A 6,000-nucleotide genomic window follows, 5' to 3' on the forward strand; every position below is an offset into this window, starting at 1 on the left:
ACCTTGATATGTTGTGTTTTCCTAAGCACTTACTTTTTATCAAAACCAGCCCCAACAACCCCACCCGTTCCGACACCCCCGTCCCAATCACAGCAAAGACGACCAATGACCTTTTAAAATGGTTGCCAAGCTTTGACCGTAACAGCTTCACTTGACGCTTTACAGTCAAATATTGTAAAGGGACATAGGCTAAGGGAAATAACAAATAATAAATAACAACCACAAGACAAATGTGAAATCTATTTTAAATGAAATATAACATTAATAAAGTAACAACAATCAACTGATTGTTGAATTCTGAATAGCCTAGCAACATCTAAACCAGTAATTCCGCGATGGGTTGTTATCTTCTCGCCCCGCCCCCCACTTTTAAAACTCTTCATAAGAAAACTACCATGATACATCTCGCTTTGCATTTTAACGTTAACACTGATGAGGAACACCGTTCGGCCGTTCGAAAGTCTTTGCTTGTGTATTTTACATAGTAATATAGTTTACTATATGATTGTGGATTTTTATTACACAAACTGCTTTTCACGAGATTGTGAATTTCTTAGCATTCGGTTGACTACTATCATATCCAAGTACAAAGAGAAAATGAAAGAAAACTATGGCTCTATGAAGACCCAAGACTTCCACAGCTCGCATAAGAGAAATGGTTGAAGCATATAAAATTTTCCCCTTCCTGCTGCCCCTAAAACCTAAATGCTGTAAGGGGTGCTCCAACGGGTTCCATATACGTCCTATATCTCAAAAGCGTCTCTAGACATTTGTATCTTTTGTACAATACTTGCGGGGTCATTTAACTCAACTGCAATGGTACCATAACCATCAACATAAGACAGCGGTGGGGTCCTGGAGAATTTTTCTAGTTCTCAGGTGAATATGGAAAACTGAGAAAAAAGTAAGAAGAGGGAAGCTCTAAAAACACGGACAACTGCCCTGTGACGTCTTAATGGATGGGAGAAGGGAGAGTGGAATGCAAGGAGACGTCTCTATGGCCATTACCTAACAACAATGTTACAAAACTGGTTTATTACTGCTATTCATCATGTTTAACATGGTGGGCATTCGAGGTCACTAGCATCATCATTCGCATTTATTTTTTGACCTTGGTCGCTGATACACACGGTTGCGTAAACAAAATCAATTTATCAACCAATGGGCTGTTTAAGGAAGACTTCATTTCGGCCTGCAATTTGTCCAAACAATGATAAATAAAGTCTCACACATTCAAAGATGACAAAAAATTTCTCAAACATTCAAGGTAACACTGCAAATCCACAGTACAAAAGCTACTAGACCAATATCCTTATAATATAAAAACCACATGTTTGAGGAAAAACCCTTGATTTACAGAGACCTACTGCGTATAAAAGTGTAACCTTTTATATGTATTCGGCGTTGATGCCCTTTAAAACTAGACGAAAGCTTTCTAGAATATATAATAAAAAGTAAAGCTCATATAAGAACAGTAGTATAAAAATAAATCCAAAGTGGTATACAATAACCTCATTAAAAATATTGAACTTTCAATTATCAGATCATAAGAAATACAAGTAGGGAAACCATACTAACAGACATAGGAAACACAATAGATATATGAAAGCTTAATTAAAAACAACTGAATCGTCAGGTAGCAAAACAATTATAGAATATAACCTCCAAAAAGCCTCTCCATAAAGCCTTAACAAATTTTAATCAAAACACTCTTATCAAATAAAATTCAAGCTTCTGAAGGGAAAACAAAATATCCCGAAAAGAACATCATTAAAATCATTCAAGCATCCAGCAACTTAACATACGAAATGGGACAAAAGCAAGCAACCTCTATGTGAAGGAGACTTACCGTTTTATATGTGGAGAGTTCGGTAATGACCGACTCTGCTTTAGGTCAGAGTGCTGGTTTCCCATTCTGGATCATCAGCAGACACCAACTAATCCAACTTTCGTAATCAAAACAGTTTTACTCCGTTAGGAGATATCAAGTTCGCTTTTGACATGGTCATTACATCAAGTCATTGGTTCGGCCATAAAAAAATAAGTCAAGCTCAAGATGTTTTCTTCACTAGAATAATGGATCAAGCCACAACTAAGTCGCAAACAGTCAGTAAATATGCGTTCATGAGTTTGTGGGACTTAGTAGGTGTTCTTCAAGTTTATCCACCAGAACTCACTCTTTGTGAACTTTTATATCTCACATAACTAACAACTTGCCGGAAAACAAAAACATAACTGAGGACGAATGATTCACGTGTTCATCAAATTCTTAACCAACATAAGATCCCTTTACTTTAAGGCTTTGTAAAAGTTCGGGTTCCTAACCCAGAATGTCACACAGGAAAAAAAAAAATTATTAATCAAATTCAAGTACACATAGGCAAGCCGTAAGCCTATGCCACTTCTTCCCAAGGCGAGAGGAAAATGAAGAGAAAATCAATAAATCATTCATTGGCAGTTGGTCATTAGGAAGTGACAAGTTGACAGTTGTTTACAGACCTCTCGTGTGACCCTTCATTAATTGCTGCAATTTAGCTGACACATACAAATGATTCTATATAATTCCAGTTAAAATATGGCAAGTCAACTCTAACTTATAAGTTTCATGTTTCAAAAGTTTTAAATGAAAATTATCCAGTTACAGATTCGGGAACCCACGATACAAAGAATATTTCTGAACTGGCTTCAATAACACTGCTACTGATGAAGAGTAAATATCAAAATCATAATTACAGTAACACAGTCACCACAATAACTCAAGGAAAGCGAACGCGGTACACACAACCACACACTCTTGCAGCACAAGCGCTACTGAAGCAAAGATGCTACAGAACTCCCAAACACTATACGATGCCAGTTACATCATTATCTACTCCGTTTCCAAAACAAGCATAAAAACAATAATACGCCAAACTATTACCTTTCTCTTTTTCTACAAAAGCAATGTTGATAGTATAATGAAGATTTTGATGTAACTCATTTACGAACGAGGAAACAAAAAATGAAAATATACAATACATGGCACCATTTCCTCTCGCACACGTGTCTCGGCGTCAAGGGATCTCCGACCCTCTGCAACCAACCGTATGGGTTAAAATCGCTTACAATATACATAAGCTCTACCATAGCCTCCTATATGAAAAGTTACTTTCGTACACTAGCCATGCCGATATATTTTGCTTGTCAAAATGCTTTAACAACTTGCGGCGTCTGAAAATCACGCCGCGACAGTTAGGAGACGAAATCATTTTATAACTGAATAATAACCTAGAGAAAATGCGCCGAAAACTACATGATGTACATAAATGCATGTCATTACCATATGTACACACTGACAAATTTCTATAGCCATCGCTTTGTAAAATCTTAGAGTAAACCGATTATTTTCGTATTAATATCCACCCAATTTGCTGAATAATACATATCCATACCGAATGTGCAGCAATAAAAGTATCTAAGGAAACAATAATTTAAGTTTGTAGCGAATAGCTATAGTATGTTCTTCAATTTAATGAACAGAAAAAAATTACTGAGGCATTAAGAACAGTTTTGGTCTCATATAAAAACCTAGCACCCACCTACCAAGGGAATCGATTAAATATTAGGTAAAGGAATTTGCACAAACACATCAGCTAGAGTCCATAAATAAATAAAATTCTATTTCCTTCAACAAAAGTAATGCAACTAGGCTCTTTGTCAAAAGTACCAACAAAAACTTTCGAATAAAACAAATATCTTAAACTTCGCGGAATGAAAATATGAAAAAAAAAAAAAATCCTAATACACTATTCACCCCACCCTTCTCCCTCACATCATAAAATCCAGTTATAAATTGCAAGGCTTCTCTCTCTCTCTCTCTCTCTCTCTCTCTCTCTCTCTCTCTCTCTCTCTGGTTAAGGTGGGTTAGAGTACCCTTTTCCATCCCTATTCCTGGAGGTGGTTCTTCGCACCAGACGCATATTGTCCCATTCCCGGTCCCTTCCTCGTCCATCGTGCGAGTCCCCTTTTTCCCTGCACTCTTATTATTTCGAATTACTTTTCACCTCATAACCTGTGTATAATCTTTCATACCTTCTACCAAACCTAGCCTGTTTTGGTATACTCGAAGAATTGTTCAAAAAAAAAAAAAAAAAGCATGACAGGAAATAGCCTATAATCCTTCGCTTTAGGGGGTTCATAACCTTCCTTTTGGATGTGTCTATGGGCATAAGAAAGTCACTCTTTTACAGGAGTAACTGTATTGCATTACGCGCTGATTAATCAAAATATTCTAAATTTCCTATAATATACTTATTCTTTATAGAATATTAGCTCGTTCTAAACACAAATCCTCCCCTCCCAACGACCACCAATCCCTCCTACTGGACAAGTACGAATGATGGTACCTTTTCTGGTATCTCACAAAGACTTTTCTAGTCTCAACTCTTCAACAGTAGTTGAAGGTTCCTCTCTCTCTCTCTCTCTCTCTCTCTCTCTCTCTCTGACCAGCAGAACGTCCTCTGCTTTGAGACCCTGCTCCTCTTCCTTCATCCACCGCCGTCGACATGCGCTTCTACCTCGAGCGCTTCTGCGACTCCCTTCAATAGAACAATGCATTAAAGGGACGTGGCCCCTCTCGCCTCCCTAAATGCCAGGTCATTTTGAGTACGCATCCATAGCAGACGGACATAACGCAGATGCACTTTATGGCGTTCAGGGATAGTCCGAAGGGGGAACAAAAAGAAGGAAGGCGGCTTGAGCTATGGGTAGGAGCGTCGAGCAATTCCTTCACCACAAGAAGACTGAGTTCGGAGAGGTTATATCAAAGGTCCTTCGTGATGCTCATACACAGGTCTAATGATGTGACGGGAACATAAGACTAAATGGACAACAAGATTACAGACAATGGTATACGATGATGATAATACTTCTGTATGAACAATCCCCAGCTCTTTACACGCGCTTAGACGCGGAGTGTATTTGTGCGTTTATGAGAGAGAGAGAGAGAGAGAGAGAGTTGCAACACGAAAAAGTCCTAACGTTTTTGAGAACAGGCTGAATGATCTCGGCATTCACTTGTGAAGTTTCCTGTTTAAAACAAAGTATTGCACGATTAAATCCTGAAAAACAACAAACTGGTTACAAACCTCTACAAAACAAAAATAAAACTATCACAATTCACCGGAAAAAAAAGGTCCCTGACTATTCTCAGAAATAAATATTACTTATATCATAACGAAATACAATACACGGGTAGACATACAAAGCCTGATCTTTCTCAGAAATAAATATTATATCACAACGAAATACAAGACATGGGTAGACAAACAAAGTCTAATGATCCATCGTGAGTAAACTCGAGATCGGAAACTTTACCATCCCTGCCCATCAAATCATTCCTATGGGCTAATGAGGGCAAAAACATCCAACTTTCTCCCTTCCCTTTTTTATGATAAACTCTTGCGTGAGTATACCTTGAAAGAGTCAGTCCTTATTGGCTGCGTCCCAAGTTGTGATTACTATAACAGAAATAGCAACCACAGACCTAAACAATAATGTCATTAATGCTATAATTCAGTGAGCATTCCGGGAAGCATGTTAGCGGTAGAAGGAAAAATAGCTTCGGAAAAATATAGAGGTAAAATTTCAGCAAAATATTTTATGACGAATACTGTGATTATCGAATAATTTATTGACAACAAGACCTAATTATTACATTGATCGTGGTACATTTAACTGAATTTTAATAAATTCGAATGACAAAGGGCAATGATCTATGAATAGTCCTAAAATATTACCAAACACCAAAAGGTAACTGCATGTGTATAAGTAAAAATGAAAAATATGGCCAGTAAATTTCATGACCCTCTCTCCTGGAAAGAGAGAGTGGGTAAAATAAAAATTATTTATAAAATAAAACAAGCTGGATTTACAACCTGCTGATTATATGCAGTGACTAACTCCAAGGCTACAGAAGGTCAAATGGGGGTCAAGTAGGAAGGTGAAGGCCCGGGATGAAGT

General features: G+C 37.5%; 1 protein-coding gene across 1 annotated transcript in view; it reads right to left on the minus strand.

The window, feature by feature from the left end:
* Window positions 1-6,000, minus strand: part of LOC135223627 (neuron navigator 3-like) — a 451,104-nt gene that overhangs the window by 165,206 nt on the left and 279,898 nt on the right. The gene's annotated exons all lie outside the window — the stretch shown is intronic.

Source organism: Macrobrachium nipponense, chromosome 20 (genome assembly GCF_015104395.2).
Source record: "Macrobrachium nipponense isolate FS-2020 chromosome 20, ASM1510439v2, whole genome shotgun sequence".
In the NCBI taxonomy this organism is placed as follows: Eukaryota; Metazoa; Arthropoda; class Malacostraca; order Decapoda; family Palaemonidae; genus Macrobrachium; species Macrobrachium nipponense.